The sequence below is a fragment of the Lactuca virosa genome, chromosome 2, assembly GCF_052849685.1.
Source record: "Lactuca virosa cultivar CGN04683 chromosome 2, Lactuca_virosa_CGN04683_v6, whole genome shotgun sequence".
Classification (NCBI taxonomy): Eukaryota; Viridiplantae; Streptophyta; class Magnoliopsida; order Asterales; family Asteraceae; genus Lactuca; species Lactuca virosa.
Window position 1 is genome coordinate 167,898,530 of NC_136427.1, and position 21,205 is coordinate 167,919,734.

General features: G+C 37.0%; 1 non-coding gene across 1 annotated transcript; it reads left to right on the forward strand.

Moving 5' to 3' along the window:
- Positions 1-4,108: 4,108 nt before the first annotated feature.
- Positions 4,109-4,215, forward strand: LOC145162007 (small nucleolar RNA R71). Its single transcript, XR_013738862.1, has one exon. It is a non-coding gene; the product is annotated as a small nucleolar RNA R71 (small nucleolar RNA).
- Positions 4,216-21,205: the final 16,990 nt, after the last annotated feature.

Here is a 21,205-nt window from a genome sequence, read left to right on the forward strand (position 1 = left end):
GTGCTTGTTGGTGCACCAGTTGTCCTCGTTCACCTATCCTTCTCACATTCCTTCGCCTTGGCCGTGGTTGTGGCTGCTACTCGGGTTGATCACCCGACTGCTCATCACCCTCATCATCGGATGCCAAAATACCCCAGTGAGATCCAAAGTTCTGAACAACCCGCATTGTCTCCAAATAACCCATGCTAAACTCATTCCCATCCATGGAAGTCATGGAACGAGTGATATCAGGAACAAGCAAACCATACGATCGGGCCAAACGTGTAATTAATTGCTCTCCACAGATAGGGATCTCTGGACAAGAACTAGTAGCAGAATCAGCCAGAAAGAATGCCAAAAAGTAAGGAATGTTGCAACACACTCCCGGCTGTAAGATACACCATAAGAAGAACAGATTCTGCTTCATTACTTTATCCCCATGCCTCCTGTGGTTGATGGAAAACGTGATAAATCGGTGGAGTAATCGATGGATAGGGGACCGAATGCTGCTCTCGGGAGACACTTCGGAATTGAATATCTCGGATGCAATATTGTGCCAGAAACCAAAATCAGTAGCACCATCTGCATAACCTCTGACCGCCTCCCTCAAGAACATGCCAAACTCAGGAGTCATTGCCTCTTGGGGATTATATATCCCCACCCTCCAAGAAAACTCCACGAGGCTGCATTCATGGTACTCTCCCCCGATACGGAATACCAAAGCTCGTTGAAAATGAGGGGTCTTGGACATTCTCTTGGAATGTCACTGTCGAGAAGAACTCCACACATAATTCCTTATAAACCCTCTCTTGAATGCGGAAAAGATTAAGCCACCCCAAACAAGTAAACAAAAAACCATCCCCAATAAATATCTTTGTAAGAAACGGGGACAGCCTATCCACAAGTCCAACTTCCCTCAAACGTGTCCAATTTATGGTGGGTGCAACTGCAATCTCCCTGTTGTAAAGCCACCCCAAACGGTTGTTCCAGTGGGTCAAAATTTCTTGGGACATTGTTGTTGGGAAATTGTAGAACGGATGTAAACCCGCCACTCCAATTGGTACTTCCCTCCTAGGAGCCATTTCTGCATAAATAATCATAAAACACAGCCAACAAAAACATCCCAAAAGATTAGAATTAAACAGAACAGAAACTGTCAAGTCCCAGGATTCACGTCATGAATCCCTAAAGATTCACATTGTGAAGTCGTAATCGAAGTCAGAATCGGGCATAACAGAAGTCAAATCGGGCCAACAATGTTAATGGGGTTTACTCCTAGGGCAACTTCAAACTCATTACAAGCACATGCAACAAAAACTTCACATATATAGGGTATCGATTTTTAAGATTCAAGTGAAATGCAAACCCTAACCCCTAAATCTAGTAAATAAGTCAACAATAAACAATGTGAAGAAGATTAATTTACCTAGAATGGTGAATTACGTAAGCACAAGGAGAATATGAGGAATGTCGGCCGCAATCGCGAAGAGGGGGGACCAGAGGAAACACGTTCACTTCGTGAGGGATAAAGAAATGAATTAGGTTAATTGGATTCTGTCTTTAATCTGTGGTCCCGTGTGTTTCAGGATCCACGTCGTGAATTCTAAAGGGTTCACGTCATGAGTCCGTTTGGGCTGTACAATTAGGCCATTTAATTAAATCCAATATGGACTAAACTGAAAAATTGGGCCATTTAATTATATAGGACTATAACATGGAGTGGGCTGGACTAATAATGTGCTAAGGAATAAATTGTCCGTTTTAACCTGGACTCACGTCGTGAATCATAATGATTCACGTCGTGAATACTGTCTGATCATGAAATTAATTATAAACTCCAAATTTGTCTATTAACTAGATTTTTTAATTATTACCACTTAATTTTTAGGAACCCCGCACTCAATGTTATATTATGTATAAAGTGATTTGGATGATATGATCGATTTCCCTAAAACTAAAAAATGCAAAAACTAAAAAGAAAAAGAAAAAAACGCACCAAACTCGGGTTGCCTCCCGAGAAGCGCTTCTTTTTTAGGAGTCTTGAGTTGGACTCCGTGCCTCCTACGTTGAATCATCAGAAGAGTCCACCACCAGCTGGATTTTCTGCTCCTTCCATCGCCTCTTGTAAGCTTGAACTCGACGAATATACGCCTTTATAGAATTCTCCTTTTTAGCCTTGACTTCGTCTCCATCGAGCTTGCATTTTATCCCTTTAGTCTCTAATTTGTCTTCACACTTAAGCTCCATAGTATCCTTCTCTTCCTTCACCACTGGACTAGTCACCTTTGATGTAACTTCTTCTTCATCACTCGACATTTCATCATTTTCCTCACTTATCAAAGATGTTGGTTTTGTGTAGGCAATGACTTCAACGAAAAATGGAACGGATGCTCTTGGTTTAGTGCATTTGACTTGATTAATTGTCTTGATTTCTTCCTCCATGAGTTTTTCTAATTCTTCAAGTTCATTATCTTCATCAATATTGAACACTTCACCTTTAACATCATATCCTTGAAATCCATCTTGTATTCCAAAATCTTCCTTATCATCACCAACCCTCAATGTAAGCTTAGATTCACGAACATGAACTAGAGCGCCAACAATATTTAGCAAAGGGCAACCAAGAATGATTGGGGTATTTGCATCCTCCTTCATATCCATAATGACAAAGTCAACTAGGAAAACAAATTTCCCAATTTTAACCAGGATGTCTTCTACAATCCCTCTTGGGTGAGTCACGGAACGATTTGCCATGTGAATTTTCATCTTCGTAGCCTTCATCTTCTGGATATTTAACTTTTGGTAGAACGAAAAAGGCATCAAATTTATGCTAGCCCCAAAATCGGCTAAAGCATAAGTCTTCAAATTATTCTCAAACTCACATGGAAGAGTGAGGCGTCCAGGATCTCCCATCTTCTTAGGTATCTCTCCCAATACATCCCTTGAACTTTGCTCACTAAGAATCACTTTAGAATTCTTCTTCAATTCATGTCGAGTGTCTATTAGATCTTGTAGGAACTTCGCGTATTCTAGAATTTTTGAAAGTGATTCAATAAAAGGAGTATTAATAGGAATACCCTTTATTTGTTGAATAAACTCTAGATGTTCCCTTTCCAGTGGACTAAGATGTGCTCGAGACGGGAATGGCAAAGGCGGTTTATAAGCTGGAACAGATACGAAATTTTTCTGTTCAGACCGAGCCCACGACGTGAGCATAAAGGACTCACGACGTGAGTCTGGTGTTTCATCAATGTCTTCATTTTCGAGCTTCGGCTTCTTCGGCTTTGGATTGGGCTGCTTTGGTTCCACTTCTAGTGCCTCTAAAAACTCAGAGATTGCCTCTTCTTCAGTATCAATAGCCATAATATGGGATTGAGCTTTCTTTTCGGGAAATTGTGAAGATAATTTGTTGCTCACCAAAGTAGCTAGTTGACCAATTTGGACTTCGAGATTATGGATTGATGCTTGATGATTTCTTAATGAAGCTTGCTGGTCAATCATCATAGTTTGCTGTTTTTTCATCATTTTCATGTGTTCCTTTAGCACTGCATCGGTGTCATCATGCCTTTTCTCGGAAGCTTCCATAAATTTGGTCAAAATGTTTTCCAAGTCTACTTTCTTTTCGGCTGGTGGTTTCTCTTTTTGGTAGAAGCCTCGGCCTGTCTGCTTATATTTTTCTTCTTTTTGCCTCTTGTACTCATCGTAAGGCAGCCACTCTTTCTTTGGTTTTCTCCAGTCCTCATCATACTTGTCCCCACTTGAGTAGCAAACTTGAGCCTTCTTGTTTCCATATTCATCCAAATAGCAATCTTTAGTCAAGTGTGGCCCACTGCATCGTTCATAACCAACTCTAATTGCATGAATTGATTGGTCCATTTGGGTCAGCCTTCGGTCCATATTATTTAGCATTGCCATCATAGCAGCCATCTCTTCAGAATGTGCACTCCCAACTCCATTTACTCCTTCATTCCTTGGATTGTGGTATTCACAAGAATGCTTTGCAAATTCTTCAACTAATTCCTTGAATTCGCCCGGATTTTTCTTTGTAAGTGGTCCTTGAGAATCAAGGAGTTGCCTTGTCATTACATTGACCCCGTCATAGAATATGGACACTTCTTGTTGAATGTTAAGGTCATGTTGAGGACAATTCCTTAACAACCCCTTGTAGCGCTCCCAAGCCTCGTAAAGTGACTCCCCCGGGTTTTCCTCAAAATTGGCTATTGCCTTCTTGAGTTTAGCTATCTTGGATGGTGGACAGAATTGGTCTAGAAACTGCTCACGCATTTGAGCCCAAGTAGTGATTGTACCCGGTGGTAGTGCTTTTAACCAATATTTTGCTGCTCCCTTGAAAGTGACTGGTAGCATCCTTAGTAAAATGGTGTCTCTGTTAACATTCGGGACATTGAAATAGTCAGCAATATCGTTGACTTCATCTAGATGCTTAAACGCATCCTCATGATCCTTCCCATAAAATGGGATATCCTTTAGTGCAGAAATGATATGTCCTTTCAGCTCGAATGTGGCAGTGGCAGGTATGGCAGGTTGTACTAAACCTGGACCAACATCATCTCTAATTCTTTTTCTGTAAGCTCCCATGGAAATTTCTTTAATATTCGCCATCTCGTTTCTTGGCTCGTTCTCGGGTTCACTTGTATGTAATTCAAATTCAGGCTCGGTATCGTATTCGGATTCGGGTTGGACGGGTATTTGATCTAAGTTTTCAACCTTGCTCTTGTTCTTTGAAGATGAACTCGACTCCTCCGTTTTCTTTCCCGACTTCTTTGAGAATAGTGACTTGAATTCTTGTAAGGGTGTCTTCCTTGGTGTTTGATCTTCTTTCACGTTCTTATCTTTCTTTTTGTGAAGGGCAGACTCTAGATCTTCAAGTGGTGGCATAAATGGTGTGTTAGAGCCCCTGGTCATGAATTCCTGCATAACAAACAAGATAAAAAAACGTAAAACTGAACTAAGAAAGACAAACTAAACTAAGAAAACGACGAATCACAGGATTCACGTCGTGAGCCTGTAATGCTCACGTCGTGAGTTCTGTAATGCCAGAAAAAAAATGAAACTGAAAAATAACTCCTTGCAGGTTTTAACCCACAAAAAGGATCGATTAATTTAAAGCAAATAAATCAGTAATTAACTAAGTCGTTCCCCGGCAACGGCACCAAAAACTTGATGTGCACAAAAGTACCCACTAATTTTATAATTTATAACCTAACTAACTTAACTAACTAAAATGCACCTAGGCAGTGTACCTAGTCGAATTATAGAATAGTTGGGTAAGTCGGGTGTCGATCACAGGGAACGGTGTTAACTAATTAATTTATCTACTACTAAATTAACCTAATTTTAGAGCAAAGATGGGGTTTTATCTGATTTTACAAGACCAGATGAACTTAAGTCACAGAATTCAATCAATTAATTAAAACACTCCTGTTTAGTTCGAATCCACTTCCTCTTTATGGTTAGCTGACAATTATGGATTATCAAAGTTGGTTACCAATTATTATGTAATTAGCAATTCAAGTCTAAATTTACTAATCTTTTTACCAATTCATGAACTACCTTGTATGGTCGTACATAAGAAAAACACAAAATTAGTTATTAATTATAGATGGGATATGTAAGATTTATCTAGCAAACAGAATTATGGTCACAATTATGCTCTCCAGCACAGCTAAATTTAATTACTTCAGTTACTACCTAAGATTGGGTCGATCCTAGCTCTAGCAATTTAATGTTCACTAAATCACTAGGTTTCAAGTTCATGTAATCTAATAATCACTAGGTACACAGAACATGAATTTAAGCAACTAAAGAGACAAACATAAGCATGCTAGGTAATAATAATCAAACACAAGCAATTTACCAACTAATCAAATCCAATAGTTATCAAGCTAAACCATATGTCAGAAGCTTCATCTAGCTAAACAAGAGTTGCTAGATTCAGCTACTCATAGTAGCAAATAAACAAACACAAATCAAAGTATAAGACATGTTCAAGTATCAACAATTAAACTAATTATGAACCTCTACTCTTTTGGTGTTGAAAACCTTTTTCCAAGACTTTTCTTCTGCTAAAATTCGTCTTCTGAAACCCTTTTCCCCAACCAAAAGTTTTTCAAGTCGTAATGAGCAAGAGAATTTATAATATCTGATTTTACCGAGTTCACGTCGTGAACCATAAGGATTCACGTCGTGAATGCGAGTTTTACGTATTCGACAAGGACTCTTTCACCCGGATGCATATCTTCTGGAACACCCCACTCACGTCGTGAACATCAAATTACTCACGTCGTGAGCACGTTTTTTGCTGAGTTTTTCATCCTTCTTCCCTTCAAGCCTCCAAAGTTCCAAGTATTGTCAGTTCTAGTCCCTCTCTTCAAAAATGCTTCTATTTGGCTGCAAAATATAATTCTAGCTTATAAGTACCATTATTTTATGCAAATAACCAAAATATCAATAAAAATGTAAATAAATATTGCCTAAAAATATGTATAAATATGGCAATATCAGCGGTGGTCGGAAGCAACACACGCCCCAGCACACACACAAACACGAGTTAATAGCGAAAACACACCCACACGCCTTGCCCGGAATAGGAACACAGCAACCCACCTGGTGGCGTATGACAATGACGGTGATACGAACGGTCGTTGGAAGGTAACATCGACGAAGCGACGACAGAACACAGTGGAGGGAAGAAGCTGCTTGCGGCGATGCAACAGTGGAAGAAGAAGCGAAAAGGGTGGGCAACTCCCACCGGAAACTGCAGCAACGACGACATACCACCAACGAGTTTCCTCCGGTCATCCATTGCCATGGCGTCCCATGGCAGCCTTGGCCTTCAGCAGTAGCGTTACAGCAACAACGGGGCTCGACGGCTTCGTCCTCGACTGGAATGACGGTTGATGGTGGCGATAGAGCGGTGTCTATCGGCGGCAGAAACGAAAGGAAGATGAAGAAAGGATGGCAGAAGTTCGATGGTCACTTGTGGCCGTTCGTTGATTGGAAACGGGCATGGTGGCGGCGCCGATGGGGGAGACATAAGGTTGGCGGCAAGTGCTTAATAGTGTAGGGTTAGGGTTACCGGGGGTGACGGGTTATATACCCCGACCCCCAGAAAACTTCACTCCATAATGACAACATTGGTCCTTCCCTTCTAAAATAATTAGCTCCAATATTTACCCATTATACCCCTGCTCCCATAATTCATTTCATAGTAAGTCCAACAGTTACCAACAGCCCCTACTCTAAAAATTATTTTCAACTGAAGTCCATAAATTACCATTCAGCCCCTTAACCCCCAAAATCTCTTCAAATTAAGTCCTAATAATATACCAAGTAGTCCCTGTGTCACACCCCCAAACTGGAACGGCGGAAACGTTCGGGGTGGAGGACGTCATGTACAGTATCACAACAATTGCATAATAGTAATCAAATCAAGCACAACCATTACATTGATAAAATATAGTATTTACATCTGTTCAATACATAGTTTGTATGACAACAAAAGTGTATAGCAAAAGTATAAAAGATGCGACTCTAAAAGCTCCGTCTTCTCAAAACCTGCGGGTGTACCTGTCTACCGGTTCCCTGAGAATACAAGTGGTTTTGAAAGTGTATCAACATTTAAGTTGGTGAGTTCATGAGTATGTAATTGAGATGGAAAACTTGTCTTTATTCTTTGAAAATGTTATAGTGTATTTCCAGAAAATCCAATATTTTCTTTAGTGAGTGAAATGTAGTCTTAGACATTAAGATCCAAATGTATGTAGTTACTGTATTCTGAAATAGTGAACTGTAGTTTGAAATAATGAGTTGTACTTTGTAATAGTAAATCGTAGTTTGTATTAGTAAACTGTACTAGAAGAGTAATGTATTGTAGTAGTTTCGGTAGTAGCGTTTGTAATAGTGTTTGTAATAGTGTTTGTATGAAACCTTAGTGTATGAATGCTTGGAGTCCACCAGCTGTAGTGTAAAATAGTGTACTGTAGTTATATTAATTATTAATAAAACCCTTAAAGTAGTGTTAATCCTGTAAACAAATGTTTTAGATAATACTATTGTGAGTTTCAAATAACCATGCTTGATACGACTAGTGGCCTCTACGACGTTCTTTGGGCGTTAGAATGTTATCACATTTGTCACCTCAGGCCTGCCGGCCTAGCTGTTGCAAGCAGCTCAGGTGCGGGATTGTCAGTCCTGTGTAGATCTATATACAAATTCACGCTCTCCCTCCAGGAGACTCTGATTATAATTTATAGGACTTAAACCGGTACCCTGATGGGTACCCCGAAGTAGTGTCTCACAACCCTGTATTAACTAGTTTACGTGTAGTGTGGTAGTGTTCTTTTGTACTTGAAACTGTATGTATTACCTTGTAGTAGAGTACTTTGTAGTGTAAAATAATTATACTTAAATAATTATTTAGTAATGTATCCTTGAATTAGTGAAATAGAGTAGTGTTCCATAAACTACACTTATTATAGTTTAAATGTATGTTCTTATTCCTGAATAGTTTTCTAAGAGTATGTAAAATAGTGTAATGTCTCCCAAACTATACCTATTATAGTTTGAACGTATGTTCTTGTAATGTTTATTGTACTTAGCAAAGTAGTGTAGTGGTTCATAAACTATAACAACTATAGCTTAAATGTATACCCTGTAATGACTTGAAACATTTGCAATTTAATAGTGTGCATAAAGCTGTGGTAAGAGATTTATGAAAAATATCCTATTGCTCGACATGCTACAAAAGGGTTTAAAAATATATGAAAATATATTTTAGTAAACGTAGTGATAACTCGGGTTGAAACAATTGCAAATGGTTTGAAATGGTTTGAAATCGTATGAATGTTTACACAAAAGTCCTTGTGTTTAACTTGTATCCCCCCCCCCTAAAAACATTGAAAATAGTGAAAACGCAGGGGTATGAACTCACCTCTAGTGCGTGTTAGAGTCTGGATAGCGGAACTGTAGAGATGATCCTCGGGCTAGCATACGTGAAAGGAACGGTATCTTAATATTATTTAAACACGTAATCGTATTTAAATTAGAGAAATAATTAATTAAAGTGTTAGGCAACACTTAATTTATGTAAGGAATAATTACCAAGAATTATTTGGAGTGTTGAGAAAGGTTTTCGGTCTAGCCTTCACCGAAATCCTTGATTTCGGTCTAAAATCCCCAACCGAGAACCTGGTTCTCGGTCTTATGGTGTTTTCGGTCCTAAACGAGTTCTCGGTCTAGTTGTTTTCAGGCAGCTTGAAGATTTGAAGATTATTCTTGGTGTTCTTGAAGAAAAATATGAAGATTTGAAGGATTTTTCTTGAAGATTGGAAGGTTCTTGTATGATGTTTTGAGAGCAAAATGGGAGTGTTTTCGAGTGAAAATGTGAGAAAATGACTTATTTTCCGAGAAAACATATGTATATATATATATATATATATATATATATATATATATATATATATCGGTTGGGTTTTCGGCCGGAAAGACGTTTTCGGTCCGAGGGTTCTCGGCTGAAAAAGGGGTTTTCGGTCCGAGGGTTCTCGGTTCCAAAGAGAAAAATGTTGATTTTTAAGTGTAGTTTACTCCAAATACATATATTAAAAACTCATTTATATAATTTAAATCATATTTAACCCTTATGTTCCTAACCAATCAATAAAATTCGAGTTTTTATTTAAAGGGGGTTTGACTTTTATTGACTTGAAAAATAACAGGTTATTACACCCTGCCTTCATAAATATTTACAAAACCAATCCGGAACTTACACTTTTATCCCCCAACTTCTAAAATTATGACAGTTAACTCTTCGAAACCAATACATTGTTAAATTATTATTGATTTTAGGGCTATTATTCATTCATTAATCTGTCTATTTATTTATTTATTAAACGAGGTGTTACATTAATACAAATTAACTGATGTCTCTATGAAATCCTAACAATATGTTGTCTACATTATCATACGTGATATACCTAACAACTTGAGTTAACTAACTAAAAGGACTAACTCATGCACTAACTATGATTGTGTTGTGAGTCATTTAAATAGTACTCTTGGTTGCATGTCAATTACTTGTTTTGTTTTTTCAGGGTAAAGTATCATGATGTGTTTATGAAAGGTGATACTGGTATGGATTATTTGGCTTTTTACTGTAATGAAAAGCTAATGCTGGAAAGGCTCAAAGAGACTCAAACTAGAAGACACAAATAGATACATTATTCAAGTGAGTCTTATTATTATTGCAGAAATAATACTTGGTTTGAACTTTATATGAATATGAATCAAGTTAGTGATAATGCTAAAGACATGTTTTTGATGTGTCATTTTTTCCGTGTATAGATTATGTGATTATGCTGAGCGTTTTGCAGTTTTTCTAGAAATGGAGACAACCTTGTGGTATATATCTTGACACCTTGCATTTAAATTTTTTATGGTCTTTTTGGGTTGGTGTTTTCTTGGTTTATTATGAATGTCGTGTGCATTTTGTTACTAAATAACCATGAATTTGCAATTTTTGTTTTTAATCTTGACATGGAAATCCACTAATTTGGTAATTCAAACTCTGGAAGAATTAAGACAAGCTTTGTGCAGAATAAGCAACAGGTTTTTGCTTGAAATACTTTAGTATAACTTTATGTATATCCAAATGTTACCAAATTTCTAATACTTATTTTTTTTTTTTTAAAAAGCAATTTTTACATGTAATTAATAAACTAATAAACTAAAAAGAATAAAAGATAGAAAAAACAATGAAAAAGCTCCTTTATTGTTTCTCTTTGCAGGAAGTTTATAGAGAAGATATGTTAAGGAGAGAAATTAATGACCTCCAAAAACGATATCGGGTATGTGTTCATAGTTTTGTTTCTATAAATAAGGCACTACGTACACATTTTGTTCCTTCTTTTTGTTAGATAACTAGTCATGTATGGTTTATTTCTTATCAGGCAAGTGAACATAGATGCGAAGAGCTGGTTATGCAAGTTCCTGAATCAACAAGACCTCTTTTGAGGCAGATTGAATCTATGCAGGTTTCTTTTGGTTTGCTACATTGTGCCTTGAGCTTCATTGTTTTTTCACTGACCTTCTTTTGGTAATAGGAAACAACTACTAGAAAAGTAGAAGCTTGGGCTGCTGTGGAGAGATCACTAAACATTCGGCTTCAGGTCCCATAAATAGCATATATCATTTTGATTTTTAGAGTATTAATAATTTTTTATTCCATAAAATTCCCTAATATCTAATGTTTCAGGATGCAGAGGCCAGAGCTATAGCCTTAATGAACGATTATCCCAAACATTATCTAGAATAAATGTTCTTGAAGCTCAGTGCTTTGGTTGATTTGATTTAGCCACGAAAGAGTTGGTAACATATTATCCCAAACATAATGTATTTTTTTTCAACTGCATCTATAGAGACGACATATCGTCTCTATAAGTGCATCTATAGAGACGACATGTCGTCTCTACAGGTGCATCTACCACCACGGCATATTGTCTTTATAGTTGCATCTATGGAGGCGACACGTTGTCTTTGTAGATAAACCTATAGAGACGACATATCGTCTCTATAGTTTTATCTATGGAGACCAACAACTTATAGCGACGAACCAGAATAGGAGGACATGTCGTCTATAAAGGCTACCAATTGCGACGATATTTTTAGCAACGAAAAAAAAAGATCTATTACGACAGGCCTATGGTGACGAGAGCTATAGGGACGACATGTCGTCTCCGACACCTATATGGACGACTTTTGAACCTATAGAGACGACATTTGTCGTCCCTATAGGTCTCGTTTCTTGTAGTCAGATCAAAGGGATGAAATAAAGATGACATATTTGATTAAATGACATTGTCAACCAAAGGGGCATAATTTTGAATCAAAGTTAGTTGATAAGAATCTATGACGTTTTGTTGTGGAATAGTTTGATGAATTTTCAGGGATGGAGTATAGCATAAAAAAGAAGAAGGCATATTGCTTGTATTGCTACTTGTTTGGAGACATGGTAGGGCAACAAGGTAGAAGATATGCATTTTTTATTTTGAGACATGGTAGGGCAACAAGGTGGAAGTGATGCATTTGTAACTGAAGGCTTTTACACTTGGAGTAAAAAAACATTATGGAAACCATTGGGTAATATTCAAAGTTATTACCAAAAGGCACAACAAAAGTGTGATTTACTATTGAGAAAAAAAACAATATATTAGTGAAGTCCTTCGTAAGCAAATGTAACTTGAGAAAAGTAATTATGAAATTTGATTACACGCTACAATTCGTAGTTGTATATTTTTATTGAAAAGTACATTACCGTTTCGTGGTCATGACAAGTCAGAAAATGAGTGGTGCATTCACCGCTTTGAAATCTTTTATATTAAGAGAAATAGTTCCACACATCATGTAACGTCCTGATTTTTAAACCATTTTTTTCATTTTTAAAAGATATTGTTTCATTCAAACATTCACAAAGAAAACCATTTTCTGATAATCAAAACCCAACCATTTAAATCAGACTATAAAATATAACACACGAAAATCTCAAAACTTGAAGCTTATGTGCGTGTACAGTCAAGACTTAGCCCTTCTCATAATCTAATGAAGTGCCTGAAAAACAGTTAATCCACAACTATAATCCAAAGCTTAGTGATTTTCTCAAAATTCCACATACCACAATACACATACAATGCATACAAAAAAATGGCCCACAACATATTGTCGTTCCGCCATAAATTATTAACTCGCAGCCTTTAGCCGTTTCGTCAACCCCTTGGGTATCTTTGATCACAGCCTTTGCTATTCTGTCATCAACCCTCAAAATATAATAACTATTGAGTCGCAACCTTTCATCGTTCCATCAATGCCTTGGGTGTCTTTGACCCACCACCTTTTTCCGTTTTGTCATCAACCCGCCCAAACATGATACCATCTAAACAAACAAACAACAAACTTATAGAAAACAAATCAAGTCTACCGGTATAAGCATATACTAATAGGTCCTATATCCTATCGTGCAAGGATATCCACTATCATACGAGGTATAGTGAGGAAACTCACCTAAACAATGCTCGAACAAATATTATCAGCCCAACTGGAGGTTCCACTAGAAAACAAATGCACTAAACAAGAATCAACCTATAATGCTATAACTGGTCAAATATTATGGGAATTTGGTAAGTAAATAACTAGATCCTTCATTAACCCCAATAGCATTGAAATGACTATTAAATAAGGATTAGCCAATCAAGACAGTCGGGAGGCAAGATCATTTCAACATATATCCTTTCTAAAATCAAACAACTAGACCAACGTGTCTATCATAGACGTCACTCCCACAAGTAGATCAATCGGTATAATAACTGGTATAAATGATTAATCAATATAACAACGGGTATACTCCATATCAATTTATACTTAAGCGAAAGTGTAACTTACCCGATTGATGAATTCGAATAGCCGCGAGTAGAACTTTGACGCTTATTTTCTTATATCCTTCTGAAACCTCCAGAGCTTCGCTAACTGAACTATAGAACCAGAAGTCAAATCGTGAGGGAACGAAATGACCGAGGGAGATATATATATATATATATATATATATATATATATATATATGGACTCTTTGAAAGAAAATGGGAAAAAGAAATGAGGAGGGGTGACCCTCCATTTATAGGCTAAACTTCTGAAAGACATGTCAGACCTAGAAGGATGCGCCACACCCTATGATCAGGCCTGAAATGTTTCTTTCTTGCACGCAACCTCGACTGCAGATGCCAGAAACATTTAATGTGGCACCTCGTGCCTCTGATAGGCACACTACGCCTCCAAAAATTCGCCGAATCTTTGAAAAATCATATCTTTCTCATGCGAACTTTGTTTTCGATGTTCTTTATATCTACGTGTTCGTAATGACGTCTACTAAAACTTTCATGCTAAAAAGTTTGGCTAAAAAGAAATGTATTTTAACTTTTATTTTTAGGAATAACGATTTATATCTTGTTACTATGAAAAGTGAAAACATAGTGTTACAACTCTCCCCCACTTACAAAGATTTCGTCCATCTAATGTGTATAGGCCCTCCAAGAATACATCCATCTAATGTGTACATGCCCTCCAAGAATGGATTCTTCAGGTAAATGAAGAACTAGATGAATCATTATGTCAAAAAATGATGGAGGATATATCAACTCAAGATTGCATAATATCTTCACCAGTTCTGATTCGGAATTTCTCATGTCGTTAACATCCAAAGACCGTGCATAAATTTTTTTGAAAGAATGTACACAAGCCAATGATTTTTGTTGAAACATTTGTCGGGAGACCTGCTCGAACCCCTACAGGTAGCAATCATTGCATGAGGATGTGATGATCGTGAGACTTTAGCCCAACCATATGTGATTTAGTATCAAAAATCGTCTTATTAAAGTTCGATCCAAAATCGTGAGGCAGTGTCACTCCTTTAATGAGTTAACAGAAATGTTGTCGATCAATTAGTTTGAAAGAGTAAGAAGCATGTGCTAGTATTTCTTTCTTTTTCTTGTTGTTTTCTTTATTCTTCTTGTTGACTTTCTCCTTTGGCCATTGATCTGGTTGAGTGCTCATTTTTTCAAGTCATCTATTTCTCCTTTTGTGTCTTTGGTTTTTCCTTCATCAATGTAGTATTCAACACACTCTCACTCACATTTTTTTCCACATGCATAACATCTATATTGTGTTTTGGGTCGACGGAAGACCAATACTCAAGCTCGAAGAAGATACTATTTTTCATCCACTTCAACTCTTTTTTTCTTTCATCATCGTAGCTTTTTTTCTTTCATGGAGACGAACTAGTTTCTTTATATAGTTGCATTACTGAATCATCTAGGACATACTCTTGTCTTAGGTTGACCATTAAACAATAGACTATGCCCCCAACTATGGTTTATATGCAAGAATCGTCTGTGACCAACGTAAGACATCTTGACGGTCACATTAATAGAAGATGTGTCTTTGTTACTTGTAGGCATGCTAAATAACCTTGACCACTTCATACATACAAAATGCTACATGTTGGGAAATCGTTAATAGTCCAACACATCGCACGCATATTGAATAAATTGATGGTTGATGCATCTCGTATTTGGACTCCTTCGGCCCACAACATTTTCAACTCATCCACCAAAGGCCTCAAGAAAGCATCAATGTCCTTTGATGGTGATCTAGGTCCAGGAATCAGCAAAGTTAGCATAAAAGAAGACTATTTCATATATATCCATGGTGGTGTATTAAAGGTAGTTAGTATAACTGGTAGATTACTATAAGTACTATTAAAGTTGTCGAATGGATTAAAGCCATCAACAACCAAACCTAGTCGAACATGTCTAGGTTCTTTGGCAAACTATGGATATATCTGATCAAAATCTTGCCATGAATTTTTATCACCCGGATAACACATGATATCATCCACTGAGCATCCAATATTATGCCAACACATATCTTTAGTTGTGATACTAGAGCTATACATTTTTCAAAGCCTTGGAGTAAAAGGAAAGTACCATTGAGCATCCAATATTATGCCAACACATATCTAATCTCCTTAGAAATCGGGTAACATGGAATCATTCTCCTTCCAAAACAAAGCACAATAATTTTTGCAAGCATGGGTGGATTGATATCCTAACCCTATCTTGCTCAACTTCTTTTAGCTTTATAGTGTGAGGCTGGATCCTGCTCTTCGGGAAAGCAACTCTTAGTAACTCTACAAGTTAGTTAAACAAACAATTTGTCTGTGACATCCTTGTTTTCACGGCCAATTAAAAAATTAATTTATGCTTATTTAATTTAGAGTATTTTTTCATTTGTTGGAATTTGTCCCAAAACGTTATTTTAATCAAAGCATCTTCGTCGGCTAATTCTCAATTTATTTTTATTTTATAGGTCTTAGACTGCTGAAACCCAAATAAAAATCATAACTCTTTCATAAAAATTATGTTCTCGACTGTCTTTATATCGATGGAATTGTATATACGAGATCTTCAACTCTCGTTTAGATTGTTTTACCTAACAATCAACAGATTTTAATTTCGGTTTCTGTGTTGACATTGTTGCGCTGAAACTTTAAAAAATCATAACTTCCTCATACAAAGTTAGATTTGGACGTTTTGTATATGCACGAGTTCTCTTTTATGATTAGTACAAATGTCGTTTAGATTACTTAGGCTAATAAGCAACCTATCTCTGATTCCCTATTTATGAAACACTTTGTCGTATAGGTTTGAACGTGAAACTTCAAGGGATCGTAACTTCTTCATATGAAGTCCGGTTTATGCGTTCCTTATATCCCTGAGATCATCATTATGACTACAACATCATTACCTAATATTATTTACTATATCTTAAATGAATAGCCCGAATTCACAGGCGTTACGATTACTCCCCCTTAGGATGATTACCTCCCAAAATCATCAGCAAAATAGGGTTGGATGATGATCTCACGAGTCACTTTTCCATCCTAAGTTATAATTGCAACTCATATGTCTTCCTCATCAAGTTCTTTAGACTTCTTAGCTGTTAGTGGTGCTCAAACTTGCACCCACTCTTCATTCTTTGTTGGAACTTCAGTCCTAACCTTTGAATTACAAACTCGAGCTTGATCAGAGACTCATGCTCCTTTCTCTAACAAACTCAACCCATGATAAGGTCTTTTATTTGACTACCATATATAATAGATCGAATGGTCACACTCTAATGACCTTCCATTGCATGATTCAAACTCTATAATAGAATACACCTTCCTTCATGTTCTAATGTGGTACATCCACATCATAACATCTAGCATTTCTAGCTACTGGTTGCTCAGCCTTAACGAAGGCTGGAATACTTCTATCGATCGATTTGATCATCCTTTTGCTTTAATCTTTTGATTAAATTTGGATACTACATCGAACATGGTTATCTAAACCGAGTAACTTACTTCACAAAATTATCTTAATCAAAATTGATTCATTATGACCACTAGGGTTCGAATAACATTCGTTTTCTCAATCATTACCGAAATGATGTCAATGACGGGAACATGCAAAACAAACTCAACTACTATTGTCTTAATAACCTTGTGACTCTTACTAATCCAAGTGTGAGTCTTGTGCTTCAGGTAGTATAATCCTCTACTACCTTTCACATGTACTCATACTTATCCCAAAAATTGTCTCGCAGTTTTCCAAGTCACTACACATAAAAACCACAAACCAATTTAACACACATGAAGGTGTTCAAGCAATCACATAAAATGATTTTCCTAGACTCACATAAAATGATTTTCCTAGACTCCACTAGGATTTCTTTTACGTATATGCTTGCTCTAGCATATTTTATTTTTTTGCTCCTTTATTTCACCATCAATAATCCATAACAACATCAAAGAGGTCTTTTAGGAATGCCTCTACTAAAATGTTGTCTTCATAATAACAAGTTCTACTCCTCCACTTTTAATAATTTTAGACAACGTAACTTTGAATGTGATTTTACTTCCAAACTCTAAGTATAGATTCCTCTAAGTGTCCAATTAACTTGGAACACTACACCGAAATCAACACTGGTGGTCATGGAGAGTAATGCTATCCAACTATTTGTACCACCTCTTAATTCCATCTCCTTTTTGTAACGTCTTTATTCCTTTATAGTAATTGATCTGTATCTCAGTTGCATCTCTACTTCATATGGGTCACTCCTAAGAAGTTTGTTTCATTCTCGGCATGCTCTACTAGCTTCAACTTGGTCCTTTGTCATCATTGACACCAATAATCTGCTTCGTGCAATACTATAGATGTATTATTACTCCAGCTAAGCACTCTAACTTACTAAATGAGTAAGTTACTTTGCATTTCACCAAACCATGACTATTTTCACCATCCTAGTCATGTATGTTATAATCAGTTTAACGTATTAATGAACTCTCATAAGGATGTCACATAAGTTAATCATAACTTGGTATTATTGAATACTAAGTCAGAGCATCCTGTATAGGGTACATATAAGCTCTTAACTCATTAATTAACTGCATACTGCCACGCATAAATAGACAAGTCTCGACCTATTGAGTCTGAAAACTCTATTAGCCTTAACCTCTTTGTCTTTCTTGAATTCTTCTGAATTCTACCAAATGACTTCAGCTTCCATACCGTGGAGTATCTATCACCATCTTCAGTTCCTCTAAATTCACAAGCAATCATTGCTTCAATCTGGTTGGTGGTGGAAACACCAAGCAATGGGACAACTTCATGGATTACACCAAAAGTCATTCATCCCGACAAATGTACTTCGAACATACAACATCTCTCCAAAGGTACTATTATTTTATCAAATGTACTCGATAGGTATTATTCGCTATCGTAAGTCTCTTTATCTCCATGGAAAGTTATATGCCAGTTCTAATACAGTAAGTAAGCATTTAGAATCTGCACACATAAAATTTATTTTCTTCCTTTCCAGGTTGGCAATAGACATTTAAAATTTATTATAATAATAACAATATAGGTAATCAACCTAAGGCATGCTATATTTCATAACAATTAGCACATATTATCACATAAGGTATCTATCCTAAAGTATGCTAGCGCACATCATAGGAAGTAAGGTATTTAACCTAAGGCATGTTATAAGATAAATTTCATCAGCACATAATAGTTATTAAGGCATATATCCTAAAGTAACCTAGTGCTTGTGTCTATTTAGGTATTCAACTTGAAATATATTAGACACACATCTCACCATCATCACTTAATCTCTAAGTTTAAGTCTAGAAATCCTCATAATTCCTAGATCGATTAAACTAATACTCTGATACCAACTATGACATCCCCATTTTCACGGCCAATTAAAAACTTTTCTTTATGCTTATTTAATTCATAGTATTCTTTCGTTTGTGTAGAATTTGTCCCAAAATGTTATTTTAATCAAAGCATTTCTGAATAAACGATTTTTATTAATATGTTAAAACCTGGGATGTCATAACTGATACAAAACATAAGCATAAGCTTTTCTTAACAGGCATTACAACATCTTATTATATTAATGACCCACATCTCCTCGAATCTTTTATCAAATCCAAACATCACTATCCATTTACCTTTGTACCACTACCTATGATACAAAGAAACTCAGTAGGTCGGGCTGGGAGGCCTCGTGAGTACATAGGGTTTTCAACCCACAATAATATAACTAATTTGTTTAATAACACATTTCACATCAAACAATTAACTCGATTACCCATCCCATTTTTCTTATATATTCATTTCTAAGGAATCATCCTAAGGATCATCGCAAGCATTAGGTGTAAGTCCCCAATCTGCTTGTGTATCAATCAGATCTGTTTGATGGTGCGGAATCCTAATCAAACGGATGATGCCAGATCAAATGAAGAAGAAGGAGAAGAAGAAGATGATGAATCTTGTACGATTTGATTAGAATGAAGCTCCAGATACAAGATTCACACACACTAAAGCTCCTCTCTTCTCTCTAAATTTCTTTCTCTACAATATGCTCTCCTTCTCTCTCTAGCCTTACACTCCTTCACATGCACTCCTCTCCCTATATATATGAGACATGGGCCATGAACAGGTTCACGGCCGTAAACCTGTTCACGGCCGTAAACACATATACAGCCGTAAACACCAAGTTGTTTACGGTCCTAGACATAAAAATACATTTTCCTAGAAAAGTAAAGTATAAACCATATTTTTGACCCAACAATGATCAATTGTAAGGTCCTAGAAACAGGATCTTAAGCAGTGATCAAGCAATCTAACAATCAAATAAGATGAGAATTGAGTAGAAGAAGAATAAATCAAAGCTTTCACACATTTGTTTTCAGAAAACGTCTGGGACAACTCTGATAATGACCGTAAACTAAATGGATCATCAACAACAACTAACAGACACAGACTGATCATATATATAGGGGAGAAGACATGACCGTAAACTGGACTTGGCCGTAAACACACCAAAAACACTTCTATTACAAAAATCAAAGTACAAATGACCTATACATCCAAAAGCCTAGCCCAAACCATAACATGGACCCTTCAATCTCCCCCTTGGTTTGGGGCTAGCTGTAACTCAGTCTTTTTTAATTATAAGCACGTCAGACCTTCCCATTGCCCCTTTCCACATCTCCTTTGCAATAATCTCGGCAACCATTGTTGTGTACTCTTTCGCAGCAGGCTCGAAAATATCTTCAGCTACCTTGATTTGATGTAGGGCCAGATGATGAATATCCCACTTCCCAAATTGAAGTAGGTCTTGGTTGTCGTATAGGCAAAAACAGCCATCTTGGAACTTGATGACAGCAGACGCAGTAGTTTCATCATAGACCCAGTAATGCATGTTTGCGAGAGATCCATCATTGAAGTTCTGCAGCATCGGAATATGCCTGACTTGATTGGTTGGTGGCCACATAACAGTCTGAAAAGGCTTATTTGTCTTGGGATCCAGTACTTTAGGGAAGCTTTTAAAAAAAGACTCAGCAGTCTTCATGCCAGAGAATCCCTTCTTTACTTGGTCCTCCAAGAACAGCTTGAAATGATTTGCCTTTGGATCTCCAGAAGGATTTGCAAATGGAGCACTTGATAGTTCTGAAAGATCAACCCTAGTCCAGGTTCTGAAATCATGGAAGTCTTTTTAGTACTCCACATTTTTGCTTTTGTGTCTCACTAACCACATGTTTAGCCCGTCATGAAAGCCCCATGAGACAATTCATGTCCTATCACCATACTTGTGTCCAAATTTCTTCTTTTCAAGGTCAGTGACGGTGATTTTGGGTTGATCTCCAGGAGCATTCTGATCAGAGGATTTCTTGAAAAGAAGTTGTTTTTTCTTGTCAGAAGCTGCTAACTTGGCACGCTTGAGTGCATCAATGTTTGGTGCTTGAGCTAGTTCCTTGTCGAAGCGATCGACAATCGTAGTTCTTCTTTGAGTGGGCGGGTCAACAGGGGGGTCTTGAACTTGTTGATCAGCAGACTGGCCAGCGTTGAAATGTTGAACTGAAGACTTGAATTTGTCGCCAAATTCTTCTGCCAGCTTCTTCTTAAGATCAAAATAACTTGCAGTCAAGGCTCCCAGATGGGTTTGCAGAACCGAAATTTGCTGAGTTTTTAGGGTTTTATCCGCGTCAAGATCTGCAACCTGAATTTTAAGTTGGACTTTTTCAGCTTCAAGATCAGCCACCCGGATATCAAGC